Genomic DNA, 21,945 nt, shown 5'->3' with positions numbered 1-21,945 from the left:
GCACTGTAAAGGATGAATGAAAACAGAAAAGCACCACGTTCTTTTCTGTTTACAAACATCCAAACGGAGTGTCATAATGATGGCGGCTGCGCGAAAAGCACGCAGCCGCGCATCATAAAGGGCTGACACACGGAGCTGTTAAGTGCTTTTTGCGCACGCAAAACGCCGCGCTTTTTGCTTGCACAAAACGCACACGCTCGTGTAAACTCGGCCTTACGGTGACACCAGATGTTTATAGTTTTTTTATGTCTTATGGCGTTTGCACAATAAAATACGTTTTGTAAAAAATCATTCACTTTTTGTGTTACCTTATTCTAAGAGCCAGAACTTTATAATTTTTCCATCAATAAAGCCGTGCGAGGACTTATTTTTTGCGTAACGAACTGTAGTTTCGATCAGGACCATTTTTCGGTAAATGCAACTTTTTGATCTATTTTTAATAAATTTTTTGGGAGGTGAAGTGACCAAACAATTGTGATTTTGGTACGGTATATTATTATTTTCTTTTACGGCGTTCACCGCGCGGGATAAATAACGAAATAATTTTGTAGTTCAGGCCGTTACGGACGCGGCGATACCAATTATGTATGGTTTATTTATATATTTTTATTAATAAAAAAGGACTGATAAGGGAAAAAAAGGGGGATTTTTTTAACTTTTAATTTCTTATTTTTACACATCTTTTTTAACTTTTTTTTTTACTTTATTACTTTGTCCCACTAGGGGACTTGAGGGCAGGAGGCCCTGATCGCTATTCTAATACACTGCACTACATCCGTAGTGCAGTGTATTAGAACTGTCAGCTATTCACTGACAGCAAGCATAGTGGGTCCTGACTTTGTCAGGACCCACTAGGCTTCCGTCGATGGCATAGCCGGACGCCTTTGTTTGGTGTCCGGTTGCCATAGTAACCATCGCCGGCCGCTATCGTGTAGCAGGCCGGCGATGGTAACTTAACCCCTAAAAACCCGCGATCTCTATAGAACGCGGCTTTTAAGGGGTTAGACAGCGGGGACACAGCGATCGGTCCCCGCTGTAGGAGCTGCGGCAGCTGCTGTACGAGACAGCAGCTGTCACAGCTCCTGCACCTGTCGGGAAGACGGCCGAAACGGCCGTTATTCCTGCAACTTCGTATACACACCGCTACACACCTTCAACCTTGCGCATGCGCAGTGTAATATACACGGCCGCTGAAGACGCAGCCACATAATTTCACAGAGCATGCGCGGTGGAGTGTGTTCACCACGCATGCTCTAATTCAATAAAGAAGCACGTGGTACGGTTACGTCATTTTTGACGTAACCGTACAGTGTGAAAGCCGGAAACCGGAAGCAAGGCAGAAGACCAAATGGACGGGTCTGCACAGGAAGTGCAGATTTTGCATTGCTAAGGGGACGGCGACGGAGGAGGATATACGACGCTACAGCCATCTGATGAAACGTAAGTACATTGGAAAGTTATATCTTTTTCATTGTTTTATTTAAATAAATGTAATTTTTTAGTTCCGGAATACCCCTTTAATGCTATGGGTGAATCAAAAATATTGGCAAAGCAATGATTTTGCCACCATGGCTTACCAAAAAACACAAACTGTGTCCACCAATGACCACCTTAGTCACCAAAGAAATGCTTTATTACCCATCAACCTTTATGTTTTAAAAGCTTTTTCCACTGCTAACCACCATAAAATAAAAGTTTCGTCTGTCACTGATCACATCTGCCCCCACCATAGACTTAAACTGCTTCCACTGGTCACAACAATTGACCACCATAGAATTAAAATTGCTATTACCAGTTACCATAAGTGATCTGTATGGACTAAAAAAGACATCAAACATGTTTCATCAAGGGCTTATATATTAGGAGTCTGTGTGATACTGATCCCTAATTTGGCACCGATCAAATTGTATGGGTCTATGCTGTACTTCTGTGCGCCTTCAATCTTACACTGAGGTTCTTTCCTTATGAATTCGGTGGATTCGCTCCATCGCATGCCATATTATGGAAGTATTCTGAAGCATTGCTTCTAGGGGAGAATATGGTGCCTAATGGGAGCACCATATGGGAGCACACGTAATCCCACAGGCCCTCCACCCAGGACTTAGCACATTCCTCTAAAAATATTTAGGACTATCTGACTCCAACATGGGCATCTATCCTTCAGCGCATCTATTAGCCAAATTTTGGCTACAAGGAGTACGGAAATTGAGCTGTAAAATGCGGCTTTTACATAAAGCAGAATATTTAGCAGACAGATTAACTCTAAGCATTATTATATTAAAATAGATTACATAATGCTCTCATTTAAAAAATATCTTTGTGAAAGAAGAAGCTCATGACACGACGGTTCCTTAAAAGAATGCTATATCTGTCTGGAGTCTTAAGGGAAAGTTCTGTCTTTTTTTATGGAAGACAGAAGTCTCAAAGGAGAAATAAGACTGGAAGGGAAAATGTTATTTTTGTTTTCGGCAATGCCTGATGTTACTTTAATTACCTGTCGGGGGACTTGTCATTAGTCTTCTTCATATTGTGTCTGCAACACTGACGAGGAGTCTAGAAATCCACATTTGTGGTATATTGCTCCAGTTCTGTATCCTGTGACACAGCTGGAAGAGATCAACATTACCAATGTGACCCATTTAAGCAAATTATTACGGCTCCCTTACCAGGACTTACTTTCCAGTTCGAACAGTCTAGGCTGAAATCATACTTTTATGTTAAATTACCTTCACTGTTAACCATTTAATTACATCCTGTACAGGCTTGTCATCCTAGACTCTAGAACAGTTTTATCCTATCTAAAGGAAAACATCTACATTTCAGCTCCTCATAAGCATACCATATTCATAATGTAACTGCACTTTATATGAATATACAATAGGGCATATAATGTAGTGATAACTCAGATTCCTATCTCTTTAAATGTTCAGAAACCTCCTCAGCATAAAATCTGTCTAGAGCAATACAGTAACTAAAAGACAAGGAGAAGAAGGTGGGGGATGCAGCTGCAGTCTCTGTATGCTGTGAGAAGGGAAGGGGCGCAGAAGTAGAGAGACATACGGTACTATTGTCTCACAGCACACATCACAACTCTTACGTCACATCTCAGCATGGAGAGAGAAATTACCTTCAATATATAGTAACCATAAGTAGACTTTAATAATCCATGATGTTAACTTAAATGGTGAAATAAAATTGGGAGCTCCATAAATAGTGCACAAATTTGAATGAATTTAAAATGGGAGAAGAAAGGGCATTTTATTCAATAAAATGTTTTGCAGCATTTTTTTGTTAATAGGCTTCTGTATAGGATTTGAAAACCTCCTTAAAAAAACGCATGGTAAAAGCTGTCTTCGTAAAAGATGCTTGTAAAAAAAAAAAGCATTAAATTCATGGGGTTTTTCTTAAGAGCCACAAACGGAAGGAAGCCTAATAAAGCAACATGGACAAAATAAAAATTAGACACTGGTATGACAAGAAGTGAGAGGGAAAAAATAGTTTTACAATAAAAGTCAGAATTGGCACCATTTATAAGAGGTTATATATGCGCTCCACTTCTGAGATCAGGTTCCCATATTCTTCCAATGGTTCTGTTCATGGAGCTGTGAATGCACATATGTAGTGAATGGGCCGTGCGCTTCTTACCTGAGCAACAATTATCATGAGACACCAACTATACATTTGTGTTCAAAGCAAGAGAGGGCAGTCATAGGCATTCTGGGATTTTTAGTTTTAAATGTCGCACTGACGGAAACTACAATTCCACACAACAATGACTGTTCTGACAGACACCACCCGGGGCACATATGGAATGTCACTACAGAAGCTATATCAAAATTAGATTTGAGCATCACAACAAGCTTGCTGGTATGATAAAAAAAACAAAAAACAAAAAATAGAGAGAAATTCCTTTTAGTGAACCCCCAGCAGACGACAAGCACAACTTACATCCTATATTGGTAAAGAAAACAGTAACAATGACAAAGTAGCATTAAAGAAAAAGCCCATTCCTGGGGGGAAATGTTATAATGGGGTTTTCCGAGATCCAGAAATGTGCTGAATTTAGAAAACATTTTTTAAAAATTTCAATGTAGTCCACTGTCGCCGGATAGTGACATCATTGAGATGTCACATGACTATGGCAGTCAGTCATGGCACAGCATGGTGACAAAAAAATGAAGACAAACTATTTAGAGTTTTTTAACTGTTCATAACATAACGTTCTGATTACAATTTACTACCGTGAGAAACATCCAAGATTGCGAGCAGTCTGTCTGTTGGACAAAAGAATTACTAATTAAGGGCTGACAATCGGGGAAAACCAGCAGGAATCATACGGAGAATTGTCTTGTGTATGACCAGCGAGTGACAAGAACTCAGACTTAGCGGCTGTCCCTTCCTTTTCCTCTCACAGAAGATACAAACCGCCCAAGAGTGGAGAAATGACTAAATTACATCACGGTTCATAATAGGAATAATAAGCAATAAGGGATTTTTGTTAACCACTTAATGGCCCGACCTGAAAAAAAGCCTTAATGACCAGCTCCATTTTGTTGTTTTTGCCTCACTGCATTTCAGCAGAAATAACTTTTTAAAAATAACGTTTAACTTTTTACTTTTTCCATTGACATGGGTGGGAGGACTTGTTTTATGTGGGAGAAATTGCATTTTGTTTTGGCGCAGTTTGGGAGTACATATAAATTATAGCAAAAATTGTTGTTTTTTTTGTTTATTTTTATATCGTTCACGTTTCACACTAAATAACCTGTTATATTAATTCTTCAGGTTGTTACAGTCGTGTGCATACCTAATATGTTTTTTTTAATGTTATGTATGGGAAATAAAATGCACTTTATACTAAATAATCACTTTTTAGTGGTTTTCCTTTTTTATTATTTTTTTCATATTACAAATTTTGTATTACTTTTTTAATCCTATGAAGAGATTACTTTCTTCAAACTTTATTTTATACTTATAATATATTAGCATACTCCTGTGTGCTAATACATTATCACTTTGGCACAGGCTGCTGCTAGGACAACACATAATGTGCCCTAACAGAAGGCTTACTGAACAGACCACCCTGGGGTCCTTTTTAGGTCCCTAGGGCTGACTGCAGAGAGGTTACCTAGTCTCTGATCGGTTGACTGGGAAACCCGGTGACCTGATCGAACTGGGAGTCCGAAACCACATCATTTAAAGGGACCGGAGTAACAGCTTGTGCTTTTGCATGAGCACTCATTGTAGCCCTTATTGTCCTTTAATTCAGCAACGCCAAATATGTCATTGTAGACTCTGGACCTGTGCCGCTTGCCGTCAAAAGACAGTAGGTGGTTGCTAAAGGGTTTGGATCCTCCATACTGTTAAATGTATAGATAAATGTCCATGAAATTGCTATCTAAATGGTTTGTTCACAATTTTACAGCTTTTATATAGAAATATTGTATGTATGGGTAAATTTGGAAATACATTTAGCACAGGCCCTGAATAAGCTTTTTTCCCCTGACATCTGTCATCAGGAAAGAGTCGGGACTCCCTCATGCACATATAGGATAGTCAGCCGGTCCTGCCAAAATCAGAGGGTTTAGTCGACTTTTATCTAATGTGAATGGGACCCCTAAGGGTATGTTCGCACGCAGTGTTTTCAGACGTAATTCGGGCGTATTACGCCTGAAAAAACGGCTCCATTACGCCTACAAACGTCTGCCCATTGCTTGCAATGGGATTGACGGTGTTCTGTTCCCACGAGGTGAAATTTTACGCGTCGCTGTCAAAATACGGCGCGTAAAAAGACGCCCGCGAAAAAAGTGCATGTCACTTCTTGGGACGTTTTTGGAGCCGTTTTTCATTAACTCCATTGAAAAACAGCTCCAATAACGTCCGTAAAATATGCCGCGAATAACGCGAGTTGCTACACAAACGTCTGAAAATCAGGAGCTGTTTTCGCCTGAAAAGAGCTCCGTATTTTCAGACGTTTTTGGTCACTGCGTGTGAACATACCCTTACTGTAGAGTTTCAGCTCTGAAGCCTGCAGAATTGGGAATGCAGCTCTGAGCTATAATACAGGCTGTAGTTTAGGATCAGTACTAGTTAAGTAATGCAATTTATTTGCACAGTAATTCCACTCCCCATGTATTATTGAAACTGAACGGATATATACTTTAATGAAAATGAATGACATGTCTAATGTGAAGTCATATAACACCTACTGTATAATCGATTGTACTGATGTATCTCAGCCTCTCCAGCCTATGTAGTATTATGCAAGAATAATTTTTCTGCACCGTAATAGAATATACAGCAGGGGAATGAACTGTTCCTTTGTCTGGAGATAAATCCCATGAAATGTAAAATAAGCTTTGTCTCTGTTCTATCCCCTTTGCAGACACTATATTTTATTTATATAATAAGACCGGATCTGTTTTAGGGTTAATTGTAGATGGGTGAAGTGTTCAGAAAGCTTCCATTTCTTAGGCGGGATTCACACGACCGTGTCGTTCCCGAGCCCGAGTGTCGGCCGGTAAAATCGCCCATTTTGCCCGGCCGGTTTGCATTAAGTTTTGCATCCGTGCCGGGCCGGGCAGATCCGGACAGTGACATCAGCGGCAACTCCTGAAGGGGAATCCCCATGTGTTCGGGGATTCCGCTTCAGGAGTTTCCCCTGATGTCACTGCCCAGATATGGACAGAGACATCAAGCGCTCTGTCCAGGAGCGGAATTCCCGAAAACACGGGGATTCCGCTCCTTCAAGGAGCTAAAGTGCGGCTAGCACATAGCAGAGCGGGGAGATACCTCCCCGCTCTGCTATAGTGGCGTCGCTACAGTCGTAGTAGCCGCAGCAGCAGCAGCAGCTGCAGCTGCTAGCGGCGCCATCGAAGGTGTCGCCGGGCCAGGGTGTTTTTCAAGCAGGGGAAGGGAGCCAGCGCAGCGCTCCCTTCCACCTGCTGTACACCCCGGCCCTGCCACACAGTGTACAGCGATGCCATTCATCAGAATGGCATCAACTCCTCCTCCTCACTTGCACTCTGCGCTGTGAGGAGGAGGAGATAGAGCGCAAGCTCCGAAAAACCCGGCCATCACTCGGGACACATCCCGGTGATGGCCGTGTATTACCCGGCCCCATAGACTTCTATGGGAGCCGGGCGGCCGGGTACCCGGGCGAAGATAGAGCATGTCCTATTTTTTGACGGCCGGTTTTCCCGGCCGTCAAAAAATCGGTCGTGTGAATAGCCCCATTAGGGGTCTATTATTCCTAATGCAGCCGGGTGCCGGCCGATTTATGAACGGCCGGCACCCGGCCGGGAAACCCTGCCGTGTGAATGAGGCCTACGTCGCTCGGAGAAGCTACACACTCTACATTAAGGTCCCCCCTCCCGACTTATACAGAAACAGCAATAACCCTGCGTTCACTAAATGTCATGGGAGGGAGTCTAAAGAAAATGAATGGAACCTATTATGATTTTCACTTCTCTACAGTTGTTTAATGGAATGAATTGGTCTAATCTGTTGGAGATCATTATGCCCTTATCCCACATAGTAATTCATAAGCGCACATCTAATACCCATATAATAGGCCGCCGAATAACACCGATATCTCATAGCAGCAATTACTACTTGATACCATAGTAATAACTATCTCCTAGTAATAAAATGTCTTTATAGATGGATTTATACCGTTATACTTCTGCCCTGGAGATCTTAAAAATGACCTTCTAAAGTCCCGAACCAGTTAAATATGTAAAAATCAATCAGACTGTTCATTCAGTTCTCATAATGTCATGTAATCACATAATTCCCTAAGGAGGAAACCCCGGTCCTACTACATTAATTGTTTGTAAAATTCCATCTCGTGCTTCAATTAATTAGAAAGCCCTGCATAATGAAATATCTAAAGGGTCTTACGAAATGTAAAATAAAGTGAACACAGGAAGCAATTTATCTATAATTGCTGGATATTTGCTTTTATATTTCTTTCATGTTCTAGTATTACGGTGGAAGGAGGATGAGGGAAATAATGAGCTGGAAGAGAAGTATTTGTGAGCCCTGGGTTTAATTCATCACAAATTTAAATGTGTTTAATTTTTAAGACATTGGGTCATGGGGGCGGTAAGCGTTCCTCATCAATCAGAAGGGTTCAATACATTCCTATTAGAATTACAGTGAAATTACTAGAGTATAGCTGTGAAACATGACAATTATTATATCCACTAAACTGGAAGTATTGTGACACCCCCAAACTGAAAAATGTGAGTCACAAGGAAAACTTTAACAAAATGGCAGCCAGATACTGCATAAACTTGCGCCAATTTAAAGTCCATTTATACCAAATAAGCAAACAGCACGTAATTCAGAAACAGCTATATTCAAGCTTATATCTATGTCTGAAATGCAGGACCTCACTATGTAATACCTGTCAACTAGTATAGTGTCCAGCTATGTACTGCAACCAACACTGTACATAATTTGAGACCATAGAAGGGGCGCTACCTGTCACATAGGCACAGGGTAAAAACAAACACTAATAGGCATCGATAGTCATTGCAATATTTCAATAGATATCACATTTCCTTTGGATTTAACATCAGCAGAAGAACTGTGTGTCGAGAGCTTGAAAAGGGTTTCCATGGTTGGGCAGCTGCACACAAGCCTAAGATCACCATGAGAAATGCCAAGCCTCAGCTGGAGTGGTGTAAAGCCCCTCGCCACTGGACTCTGGATCAGAGTGTTCCTGGAGAAATGAATCAGCTTTCACTGGCAGTCCGATGGATGAATTCGGTTTGACGGATACCAAGAGAATGCTGGCTACCGAAATGCATAGAGCCTACTGTAAATTCTAGAGGAGGTGGGATAATGGTCTGGGGCTCTATTTTTAGGGTTTGGACTAGGCCCCTTATTATCAGTGAAGGGTGATGCTCAATAGCGGATCCCCATAGGGCTGTTTAGGGCGGCCGCCCAAGACCTGAGGCTCCTGGTGGGCCCATGGCCGCCAAAACAATAAAACCACAAACTTCGGACGTGGATACAACTGACAGTGCTAGCAAGGCAAGGAAACCATCAGTTCCCCTCCACCGCAATTTGTCACTTTTTTTGTGATGAAGGCGGAACGATGATGTCATCAGGCTGCCTGCGTCGCTCTGCTCGATGAGACCTGGCGAGAAGAGAGCAGGTCTGCATCACTGGAGAAGAGAGCAGCACGGGAATGCGTACCGGTGAGTGTGGCGCTATCTACAGGGGCTGTGTGACACTATCTACAGGGGGCTGTGGGCACTATTTACAGTGTGTGGCACTATCTCTAGGGGGAATGTGGCACTATTTTCAGGGGGTGTGTATCTACAGGGGCACTTTGGCACTATCTGCAGGCAGCTGTGTGTGGCACTATGCCACAAAAAGCCTGTGTGTAATCCTGGACTAATAGTCAAATGGGTGTTACCAATCCAATTGTCTGGAGAATGTGTCCCTACACAGTGTGATATAGTCTGCGATGGTTGGAGACTGTCAGTATGTAGGGACCCAGCCTTTTGACAAGGGAAGTTGTAACACACATTTGGCAATGATCACTCAGAAAGGTGGGGTTGTCTATCGAAACAGCGCGACAGGGCGGCGGTGGAGAAGGGAGGCCCAATTTTGGGGAACCGCCCAGGGCCTATGTTCTACTTAATCCACCACTGGTGATGATAATGCTACAGCACATAAAGACATTTTCGACAATTGTAGTTTGCCGACAACAGTGTGGGCAAGGCCCTTTCCTATTCCAGCATGACATGGCCCCTGCGCACAAAGTGAGGTATTTAAAGATATGGTTTGATGAGTTTGGTGTGGAGGAACTCGAGTGGCTGCATAGAGCCCTGTTGTCAACCCCATCAAGCACCTTTACAATGAATTGGGAACGACGACGAATAAGAAAAGGCATTTGTCCATTAAATTCAACCAAGGGATGGGAGAGGATGTAGAAAAAGGGTACGGTGTAAGGATAACATTTAGAACTTTGTTTCCCACTATTTATTCAGAGGAAAGGAAAAAAATCCCATAAGGCACAAACTAATCTGCACTAAAAAGAAGAGCAATTCCCTCCTGATCCCAAGTGGTGATCAGACTGGATCAACATTCAAACAAGAATTCTATACATTTACATACAGTTAGGTCCAGAATTATTTGAACAGTGACACAAGTTTTTAACTGTTTACGTAAACATATTAAAAGGTCTGGAGTTGATTCCACGTGTGGCATTTGAATTTGGAATCTGTTGCTGTGAACCCACAACATGAGGTCAAAGGAGCTCTCAAAGCAAGTGAAACTGACCATCATTAGGCTGAAAAAAGAGAGAGAGAGCACAGATGTTAGGAGTGGCCAAATCAACAGTTTGGTACATTCTTGAAAAGAAAAGAGCGCACTGGTGATCTCATGAACTCCAAAAGGCCTGGACGTCCATGGAAGACAACAGTGGTGGATGATCGCAGAATCCTTTCCATGGTGAAGAAAAACCCCTTCACAACATCTACCCAAGTGAAGAACACTCTCCTGGAAGTAGGTGTATCAGTATCTAAGTCTACCATAAAGAGAAGACTTCATGAGAGCAAATACAGAGGGTTCACCACAAGGTGCAAACCATTAATCAGCCTCAAAAATAGAAAGGCCAAATTAGACTTTGCCAAACAACATGTAAAGAAGCCGCCCAGTTCTGGAACAGCATGAAACTAAGATAAACCTGTGCCAGAATGATGGGAGGAAGAAAATATGGAGAAGGCTTGGAACGGATCATGATCCAAAGCGCACCACATCCTCTGTAAAACATGGTGGAGGCAGTGTGATGGCATGGGCATGCATGGCTGCCAAAGGCACTGGGTCACTAGTGTTTATTGATGATGTGACTGAAGACAGAAGCAGCCGGATGAATTCTGAAGTGTTCAGGGATTTACTTTCTACTCAAATTCTACCAAATGCAGCAGGTTGATTAGACGTCGCTGCACAGTACAGATGGACAATGACCCAAAAAAATACTGTGAAAGCAACCCAGGAGTTTTTTTAAGGCAAATAAATGGAATATTCTAAAATGGCCACGTCAATCACCATTTCTCAAACCAATCGAGCTGCATTTCACTTGCCTAAGACAAAACTTAAGGCAGAAAGACCCACAAATGGGCAACAAGTGAAGACCGCTGCAGTAAAGGCCTGGCAAAGCATCACAAAGGAGGAAACCCAGCGTTTGGTGATGTCCATGGGTTCCAGACTTCAGGTAGTCATTGCCTGCAAAGAATTCTCTACAAAGTATTTAAAAAAAAACAACATTTTATTTATGGTAATGTTAATTTTTCCAATTACTTTTGAGCCCCTGAAATGAGGAGGCAGTGTAGAAAAATGGTTGCAATTCCTAAATGTTTCACAGGATGTTTTTGTTCAACCCCTTGAATTAAACTTAAAGTCTACACTTCAATTGCATCTCAGTTGTTTCATTTCAAATCCAATGTGGTGGCAGCGGAGCCCAAATCATGAAGATTGTGCCACTGTCCAAATAATTCTGGACCTAACTGTAAGTGTTGATTTTGTTCTAAGAAAACATGTTATCCTTTCTTGAAGCCATCTACTGTTCCTGCTGTGACCAGTTCCTGCTGCTCCTGAGGTAGGCTATTCCACAGATTTACGGATCTTCTGAAAATGTAACCCTTTTTTTTACAGATAGAGGGAGTGCCCCCATTTTCTTTTAAGGGGATTTTACATGGAGCAGCATTCATCATATTTTTTGTACAGGCCATTTATATAATTATACAAGTTAATCATGTCCCCCTTAGACGTCTCTTCTTGAGACTAAATAAATGTTATTCTTTGAATCCCTTAACTACGCGTGACACATATATTCGCCACGAGCAGGTGCTAGTTCCCGCATCTTGACAGATATATCCATCACTTGGATCTCGTGGGTACTGCCAATGGCTGTTCTTCTGCCGCAAATGCTGGGATCGGAGACATCTCCGATCCTGTCAGTTTGAACCCTCAGGGTATGTTCACACGCTAGCTGTCATTTACGGCTGAAATGACAGCCTGTTTTCAGAAGAAAACAGCTGCGTCGTTTCAGCCGTAAATGCTCCTCCTCGTAATATACGAGGCGTCTGTGACGCTCGTATATCTTGAGCTGCTCTTCATTGAGTTCAATGAAGAACGGCTCAAATTACGTTGCAAAGAAGTGCCCTGCACTTCTTTGCCGAGGCAGTCAATTTACGCGTCGTCGTTTGACAGCCGTCAAACGACGACGCGTAAATTACAGGTCGTCTGCACAGTACGTCGGCAAACCCATTCAAATGAATGGGCAGATGTTTGCCGACGTATTGTAGCCTTATTTTCAGACGTAAAACGAGGCATAATACGCCTCGTTTATGTCTGAAAATAGGTCGTGTGAACTCAGCCTTAGATGCTGCGATCAAGGTGTTTGACAGAGGAGGGTTTACAGCCTAACAACAGCCCTCACGTCTGCCATCAGTAACTGCCTATTAGGTTTAAAGAGGCTCTGTCACCAGATTCTCAAATCCCTATCTCCTATTGCATGGGATCGGCGCTGCAATGTAGATAACAGTAACGTTTTGTTTTGTTTTTTAAAACGTTCATTTTTGGCCAAGTTATGAGCTATTTTATATATATATATATATATATATATATATATATATATATATATATATATATATATATATATATATATGCAAATGAGGTTTGAAATGGACAACTGGGCGTTTTTTTTTCGTTATGTCCAACTGGCTGTGTATTGTGGTTTTAACTGGGCGTGTTTACGTGTATGACGCTGACCAATCAGTGACCAGTCAGCATCATACACTCATCTCTATTGATTTACACAGCAGCGATGTGCAGCCACATAAACAGAGATTAACGTTAATCAAGTGTCCTGATAATGAATACACATGAAATCCAGCCTGGACGTCATGTGTATTCAGAATCCTGACACTTCTGACTCTTTTCTTTGAGATTTCTAGCAAGTGAAACGAAATCACGTTTACCTCCGTAATCTCGCGAGATTTCGCTTCCCTTGCCGGAGTCTCACAGAAAAGAGTCAGAAGTGTCAGGATTCTGAATACACATGACGTCCAGGCTGGATTTCATGTGTATTCATTATCAGGACACTTGATTAACGTTAATCTCTGTGTATGTGGCTGCACATCGCTGCTGTGTAAATCAATGGAGATGTGTATGTTGCTGACTGGTCACTGATTGGTCAGCGTCATACACGTAAACACGCCCAGTTAAAAACACAATACACGCCCAGTTGGACATAACGAAAAAAAAAACGCCCAGTTGTCCATTTAAAACCTAATTTTCATATATATAAAATAGCTCATAACTTGGCCAAAAATGAACGTTTTTTTAAAAAAAAAAACACGTTACTGTTCTCTACATTGCAGTGCCGATCCCATGCAATAGGAGATAGGGATTTGAGAATCTGGTGACAGAGCCTCTTTAACACTGACATGCAATATTGCTTTGGAATACTAAGTTGTAGCATTACATTTCTCATGGATTCTAATGAATGATAAAAAAACATACTTAAGCCTCCACCAGTATGAAATGGTGAAGTATAGGCCCACAATTTTTTATGGGTTCTGTACTGTATTACAAACCTGTACAACACAGAACCGTTCTACGGTCATGTATGGTAAATGTTAGTGGTAATACTTTTTGTCATGAAACTGTCCCAGAAACAGAAATAAGTAAAAAAAAAAGTTAATAGAATTTTTAGCAACACTGAAAAAGAGGGCAAGTCAATGACATATGTATCAGTGATTTTAGGGTAAAATGTTTTTTAAGTTAGGTCATAAAACAAGGTCCTTTCTAAGGCTGGCCATACACATTATGTAGGCCGATGTTTGGACGATGGTTTGGCAGACGAACATATGTTAATCAGTTCAGATTATAGTTGTCCAACATGGCCGACCTGTTTTGTAGAAGATTACTGTCAGCCATGGGTCGGTTGTAACAATTATTTTTAGTCATTTTTCTGACCGGTGTTCGTTCGTTATGCTCAAAATCATCCACTTTTGTCTAATGTGTAGAGCCATCCTAACTGTGCTGTTTCTTGTTGCTGCTAATATCAGCTGAGAACAGATTGTAGATGTGATTAATTGTAGATTACGAAGCAGCAGATGGGCTAATTGCTGGGTAACATCTGATGTTTGCATCACTTAATTAAATAATAGTTGTGAAAAAAGATATTTTTAGATGAAAATTTTTATGAAAATATGTATGTTGTATACGCTGAAATTAATGCTATAATCCTGAACTTCCAGTGCTCAAATGACAGAAAAAGTACAAAGATAATAGGAAAATATTTCTATTTTAATGGCCAGTTTAGAGTATCGGTCGACTGGCTTTCAACGCAACAGTTTCTGCATGTGTTTCCTTGCACTCTTTTACTACTGAGTTAAGGCAGCCGGGGTCCAGATGTATAACATGGTACATCCATCAGATGGAAAACGTCTTTATTTTAAGGAGTTGGTGAGGTTTACCTGCACAGGTTTTACTCCAATTTAGGGCTAATCAGACCTTTATCTATTGAAATTGGTGTGTGTAGTATGGATCATATCACTTAAAAAGCCCGTACTTAGTGATATACAGTACAGCCGGTTAAAATACCAGTTGATCAGAGGATTTAGGATTTTTCTTCATACCATGATACATACGTCTAATACATAATTGTTGGAATGGAAATTCCCATGGAATTTGTATAATTTAAGAAAGTTCCAAACTATTTTTGGACGCTTTATAACCCTGGGAATAGCGAGATTTTTTTTCATGAATGTATTCACAGGACGTATATTATAAAAGATGTGTTTCCTTTCTCTCTTGATCTCTTTCCCACAATATGTAATAGTAGCTTTCATTATTTTGGGCAGGCAGCTTCAGGGAAAACATTCTGTTCTTAGCCCTTCACATATTTGAGACTTTACTTTACCCATAAATGGAAATGTCTTAAAGCTTTATTGCTGCTGCCAAATATATAAATCAGAATAGTGGAAAATAGTAACCTATTGCAACCCATGTAAAGATAAGGCAACCCATAGAAATAGCATTTAAAATGAAGCTCCAACTTTCTCTTATGAAAAATTGTTCTAATTGTAGAAAGTATAATAAAAATATTTTTTTATGTAGGGCAATAGTTTTATAAATATATTAAATATAATTTGGCGCTCAGCTTCACTTAGATTACATTGTAAGGCCCTGTTCACACAGAGTTCTTTTGCGGCGGTTTTTGCTGCGGAAACCGCGGCGCAAAGTGTCAAAAAAACGGCGAAATTGCCTCCCATTGATTTCAATGCCCTATCTTGAGCCGTTTTCCGCCCCAAAAACCCCTATGAAATCAATGGGAGACGGCGTTTTTTTACGTGTTTTGTTACGCATTTTCTTGGCAAAAAATGCTTGCGTTTTTTCCTTTGCCTGTTGAAAACAGAGTTAAAAAAAACAGCAGCAAAAACGCGGCAACATTTTTGCCAAAAAACACAGCAAAAAACGCCTCTGGTTCAGTACCCATGCTTCCTCACATTTCAATTGCTTTCTAGAGGAGAGTCCTGTAACCCTGTTATGGATGTATACTCAGGTATACTCGTCAGTTGACTGCCTGGTCCAAATTCAGTAGGTTCAGCTTTAGCGTGCGCACGGAAGAAAATACACTGACACCAAGGGTAGGGTCAAAGTAGATCTCATTTATTATGCATTACACTCAAGCTTATATGCTGTCACAAAAAGGGGCTTTCCTTCTGACTTTAGGCTGTGCGTGGTACTCATACATTGGTTCTCTCTTTCTCTCTATGTATATATATATGGTTAGGGTGTATTGCCGGATGCAGGGGCCGTTGTAAAAGAGGAAGTGGAGTCACAAACACTTATAATCCACAACAGTTCCCCCTTTGACTCCATTTCAATGCTATCCCTATGATCCAGTTCTAGTACCCTTCGTTCCATGTTTCACCAGTTAGGAGACAAGCCTATGCCTAGCGCATAGTTCCCTCTTAGTGGTCTTTGATAGAAGAGCTGGATACTCAGTGACCGTATGGAGGGGGTCTGCTTGTGGTAATCCGTTGCTGTCGGTTGTATAAGTTCCTGACCATAGGACGCAGGCGGTTTTAGTGCATCCTCCTCTTCGATTTCGGAAAATTCAGCATACATGGTTGGGGAGACATCTTCGACCACCTTGGTTATGAGTTTCCTTGCACAAGGGATGACACAACACACACAATGAGTGAGAGTACAAGTATTATACATACAAAAGCTATGACAGCTTGCACTAAGGCTGCCTTCCACCCTCCTATCCAAGCAAAAGCCTGATCCCATGTGTTGGTAATCCCTGAATTCCTTTTTAGTTCTACTGATAGATCCTCCAGTCCTCGGAGTGCCTTACTTATACTACCATCAGGGGCCCTTGGTCAAAGTCATTCGAACAAGCAGATTTTTCCCATTGTTATCCTTTCTGTCTTGTGCCTGTTGTGATTTGTATCCCCATTCTGTTCCAGTATTCCACCCCACATAAGCCTACTTCTCAAAATTTGATCCCTCTCCGTTTCCTGGGTGGTTATACAGATGTACTGGGTCCCCTGGTGCATGGTTGATTGCCACTGTGGGCTAGGGCATGGGACTATAATGCAATAGACACTTATAGGGCTTGAAGTGTTATACCAAAAGGTGATTACCCCTTGGTCCTTAGTAATCGCTCCCCATAACCCTCCTGTCCCTTAGTTCCACATATCCCCAGAAAGCATAAAAAGGATATGATCATCATGGTTCTATTCCGGGGTCGAGGTCTTTTTGCAGTGAGATGCGTGGACTCAATTATCTCTTCCTTCAAGTTTCACCGATGTGGGGGTTGTGAGAAGGACTTGGAAGGGGCCGTCAAACCGGGGTTCAAGCGAACTTTTCCGATTGAACTTCTTTAGCAGGATCCAATCCCCTGGTTGTATCGGGTTCTCTCCTGTCAGAGAGTCAGGATCTGGAATGGAAGAAAAGACTTTGCCATGTATGTTAGTCAACCGTTTGGTTAGTTCAATTACATATCTGGACAACGTATCATATTGCATATTCAGCTGCTGGGGGAAATATAGTCCCAATCGGGGTACACTGCCAAATAGTATTTGGTAGGGGCTTAACTTTTGAGGGCCCTTTGGTGTGTGTCTTACACTAAATAGGGCTAGGGCTAAACTTTCTGGCCAAGGTTTCCCTGCTCCTTCAGCTGCTTTCAGCATTTTCTGTTTGAGTGTACCGTTAAGCCTTTCCACCTTTCCACTGCTCTGTGGATGATAGGGAGTATGAAAAGCTAATTCGGAGCCAAGGGCCTTCCATAGTTCCCTCGTAAGGTTGGCTGTGAAGGCTGGGCCTTGGTCACTCTCGATTGTCTCAGGCACGCCATATCTGCACACTATTTCACTCAACAGCTTTTTAGCAGTGGTTGTGGCTGACTGGTTTTTTACCGGGAACGCCTCTGGCCAACCCGAGAAGATGTCTATCACTACTAGGACATATTCATACAAGCCGGATCTTGGCATTTGTATGTGGTCTATTTGGATTCGCTGGAATGGGTACAGTGGCTTTGGAGTGCATTTCGCTGGAGGTTTCACCATTTTCCCAGGGTTGTACTTCCCACAGGTGATACATCCCTTTGTATATTGATTCGTCATGATAGAGAATCCTGGGGCAAACCAATACATTTGTACCAGGTTATTCATAGGGATTTTCGACAGGTGTGTTGGACCGTGCGCCCACTGGGCTATCATGGGGTATAATGCCCTTGGAAGACACGGTTTGTCATGCTTTGTATACAACCCGTTGTCCATTGTTGCCCCCTTTGTGATCCACTCCTCCTGTTCTGCTTTTGGAGCTTGCTTTTGCAGAGTGAGGATGAGCTTATTCATGGCTGATTGCGGGGAGGTTGTGTTCTCATTGGGGGTCGGCCTGAGCGGCAATCCCGCTTGAGGTGACCCAATTTCCCACATCCATAGCACGTAGGATGCGGCCTGGACTGGGGAAAGTTGGGTGGGGCATTCCAGTCACCTGGCTGATAGGGTAACAGGGTGGTTTTGGGAGGTTTTGTGGCCAGGTTCTGCTCGATACCCCTTGCTACCTGGAACAAAGTTTCCCCTGCCATGCCTCGGTACTTGGGCCTAGTGCTTATGAGGCTTTTCCTTATGGGTTCCCTAAGCCCCTGGACAAAGGCATGCCCCCATAACTGGGCGTGAGTTTTGACTAGACGTGTGTCAAACCCTAAATCAGTGCAGAGCTGGTTAAGGCGGTAGTAAAACTTCTCAACTGACTCTGCCTTATCCTGCGTAACATCCTGTAGGGCAGTGGCTTGGTCAGCCAGCCGATCTGTGGCCCATTCCTTTAATTTTTCAAGGAAGCGGGGCCCTGAGGCATAGTTATCGATGTCATCAAGATAACCGGGTGTAACATGTGGCTCTATGACTGGCCAGAAAGAGTCTCCTGCCTTTATCTGAGTTAGACCGCACAGGTCCTTCCATGTGGCCGCATGTGTCTTTTGTATCTGGCACAAGCGTCTATAGAAAGGCATGGGTTGTTTTTCTGGATCAGGCAGACCATTTAATAGAGCCTGTGTTTCCTGCGGTTTCCAGGGGACGTATCTGGGACGTTGGTCAGTGCGTCGGCCCCTATAATTGGAGGAAGTGACATCTGCATCCCTTGCTGAACTCGCAGGGTTGGGGGTGAGCACAGGTGGATTTGACCATGTTGGCGCCAGTTGTGGATTTTGTGTGGCCGCTTATTGCCTCATCCTGTCGCCTGTACCCACTTTGTTCACTATGTACGCTACCCGTCTCCTGTTCGTCATGGTCATGGTCGGAAACACCCAGGGGAAATGTGGCTTCACCCAAATCTACCAAGTCACGTGTGATGGCTGCATAGGGACTGGGAGGCAGCTTGGGTTTTGAGGTGGGTGGTTTGGATGAGGGCGTCTGGCTGGTCCCTCTATTCGGGTGGTACGGGGTATTGTCATGATTGAGTAATGGGTATGTCCCTGATGTGGTGTAAAGTCTAGGGGCCCCACAAAAGTAACAAGTCTCCCGGCAGTCGGGGTTTTGACATTTACATCTCCCACACGTCCAGCCCCGGGGATCCCAGTTGGTCCCGGTGTCGGGGTAGGGTGGAGGTCCGCTCACCAAGGGTGTGGTCGGTGATGCAGACGCCATTTTAGATTCTAAGGGTGCGGTCGGTGATGCAGACGCCATTTTAGATTCTAAGGGTGCGGTCGGTGATGCAGGCTCCATTTTAGATTCTACTTCTGCTTCTTTGTCTGTCTGATCACATGCTGTATAACGATACTTTCCTTCCTCAGTAAACCTTTCCCTCCATTTTGCTTTCTTCACTCCCTTAGCTGTCTTGTACCATGCTTCTGCGTGTTTTTGCAGTCCCTCATCTTGTAAAACTCCCTTCTTGGTGACTAATACCTGTTTCCACTCTGCTTCATCTAAACGGCCTCCACTATGAATTCCAGCCACTTTCATTAACTTCTTCTTTTTTTGTCACATACTTTTTCCCTTCCCTTTCTGCCACCATCTGTGCGGCTGTGTATTCTCCTGTCTCGGTGCTATTGCTGGACCCCATTGTGAAATTTATAGGGTCTTTCCTGCCTGAGTCACGTGCTTTTTAGCAGAGTTATTACACCTGACTACCGAATCCTTGAGCGTGCATTGTTTCCCCCCCCCCCCCTCAATATGTTCCCATATACACCCTATGAGTGTTTCTGGGGTGGGATGTATGCGTATATTTAGCTGGAAAACGTAAACTCTCAGTCTGACAATTTATTGCTTTATAACCAGTGTTTTCTGCGTGGAAATCCTTGTCCTCTATATCCACTAAACACCACCCCTCATTAGATATAGCCAAGGTAACCCCGTACAGACAATTAGGGCAGGTCATTTATAGGAGTGCCATGAGTGGCCTCCCTTTTGTGATATTCTGGAGTATAACCCAACAAAGAAAATAACAAAAAGAAGTATGCTAAGACAAATCCCTTAATACATCCGGGGCCAATCCATTTGAAATTAGACAGGCAATAACAGTAATATTCATTTGGGCAATATTTTGGAAAAAAAGGTAATATTCCGGATTATCTGACTTTTGTCTAAAATGTAATAAAAACTTATTTTCTGATTATAAGTTGGGTTATTGCAATAAGGCTTAGCTAATTAGTAACATTTTGACATTTTGCCGGACTATTGGAAGTTGTCTACTTTATGTGAGTATCGACATATATCCTTCAAGGGCATACGCAACAGGGACTCTTACCGTTGTTAGACGTATGATCTATATTTGAATCAAAAGGCATACGCAACAGGGACTCTTACCGTTGTTAGACGTATGATCTATATTTAAATGTTCAAATTCTATATCCGTGGTTGATAGCTAGTCAACACACCACTTCGGACACAATGGGGACTCAAACCTTCATTAGGTGTCGAAGATCAATACTAGATTATTAGGTCGATATTCATAAAAAAAACAGCAAACATGTCCGTGTTCCCCAGAGCAGTCAAGTGGAGTTTGTTAGACCATATATGAGTTCTTGGAGCCAAGGCTTTTAATAGTGGTCTTGCGTCCTTAAGGACAGCGGTCCCACCGAAAACGTTGGGCGGCAATACGGGAAGAGTTTGTCAAGTAAGATAATATAATTTTCTTACCTTATGGAGCTGCAGTCTCCCCCTTCCCGATATTCCGGCCACTCGTTCCGGCTAGTGGGTCCGCTGCTCTGTCCGGATCTTTCGCCTAGGCCCCACGTTACGGGCGCCAGCTGTTATGGATGTATACTCAGGTATACTCGTCAGTTGACTGCCTGGTCCAAATTCAGTAGGTTCAGCTTTAGCGTGCGCACGGAAGAAAATACACTGACACCAAGGGTAGGGTCAAAGTAGATCTCATTTATTATGCATTACACTCAAGCTTATATGCTGTCACAAAAAGGGGCTTTCCTTCTGACTTTAGGCTGTGCGTGGTACTCATACATTGGTTCTCTCTTTCTCTCTATGTATATATATATATATGGTTAGGGTGTATTCCCGGATGCAGGGGCTATTGTAAAAGAGGAAGTGGAGTCACAAACACTTATAATCCACAACAACCCAATAGTTAAAGTGTACAGGTATAAAAATTAGATGGGACCAACATGGGCCGGGTCCACTGTCCCCAAGCGCCCCATAACCGACCATGGTCTAAGTCTATGGTAATTTGCCCTCATCCTCTTTTCCTGCTCTGTACCAGTGTATATTGAAATGTGTGTAGGTTTCTATATGATTCAATCTTTTTAGTAGGAAAGGGCGGTGACTGGTACATTGAAACAAGCAGGTTTGCGGAGGCAGTTTTCCCACATAGGTGTAGAAGTCAGCAGGAGCAATTTGGGGGCCTAACTTGAAGGTCTACTGGTCCCTGCTCTGGGCTCTACAGGTAAATCACAATCTACTGTTTCACCACTACTACCACAACAATTTTACCTAAATTTAAATTTTTCTTTTTAGACAAAAATGACAACAGGAAGTGCAGCCTTATTCACCCAAAAAATATCCTACATGTGCAAATGGGAACCGGACATTGTCAGGATAATTGATATAGAAAACTGGTCTCTGATGGTCTCCACTACTGCTAAACATTCTATTAGGCTGGGTTCACACAGAGTTTTTTGCAGGAGGAAATTCTGCCTCAAATTTCCGTTTGGAAGTTTGAGGCAGATTTTCCTCTGCCTGCACGCCGATTTTCACTGTGTTTTTGCGCGCGCGGCCAATGAGCGCCGCAGGCATAAAAAGCCACAAAATACGCTTTCTTTGCCTCCCTTTGATGTCAAGATAGGGCATGTCCCTTCTTTCTCCCGCGAGCCGGTTTTACCGCTTGCGGGAGAAAACCGCTTCCGCCTCCCATTGAAATCAATGGGAGGCATTTTTGGCCGGTTTTTGGCGA

At 42.6% G+C, this 21,945-nt stretch overlaps 1 long non-coding RNA gene across 1 annotated transcript; it reads right to left on the bottom strand.

Annotated features, from left to right (window-relative positions):
• Positions 1-15,678: 15,678 nt before the first annotated feature.
• LOC142699052 (uncharacterized) lies at positions 15,679-21,028 on the bottom strand. The gene is made up of 2 exons (XR_012865954.1): positions 20,679-21,028; positions 15,679-16,978 (listed from the first exon to the last, which is right to left on the bottom strand). It is a non-coding gene; the product is annotated as an uncharacterized LOC142699052 (long non-coding RNA).
• Between the last annotated feature and the right edge of the window lie 917 nt (positions 21,029-21,945).

Source organism: Rhinoderma darwinii, unplaced genomic scaffold, assembly GCF_050947455.1.
Source record: "Rhinoderma darwinii isolate aRhiDar2 unplaced genomic scaffold, aRhiDar2.hap1 Scaffold_121, whole genome shotgun sequence".
Lineage (NCBI taxonomy): Eukaryota > Metazoa > Chordata > Amphibia > Anura > Rhinodermatidae > Rhinoderma > Rhinoderma darwinii.
Note: the sequence above shows the minus strand (reverse complement) of the source record. Positions and strands in the feature narration are given on the sequence as shown.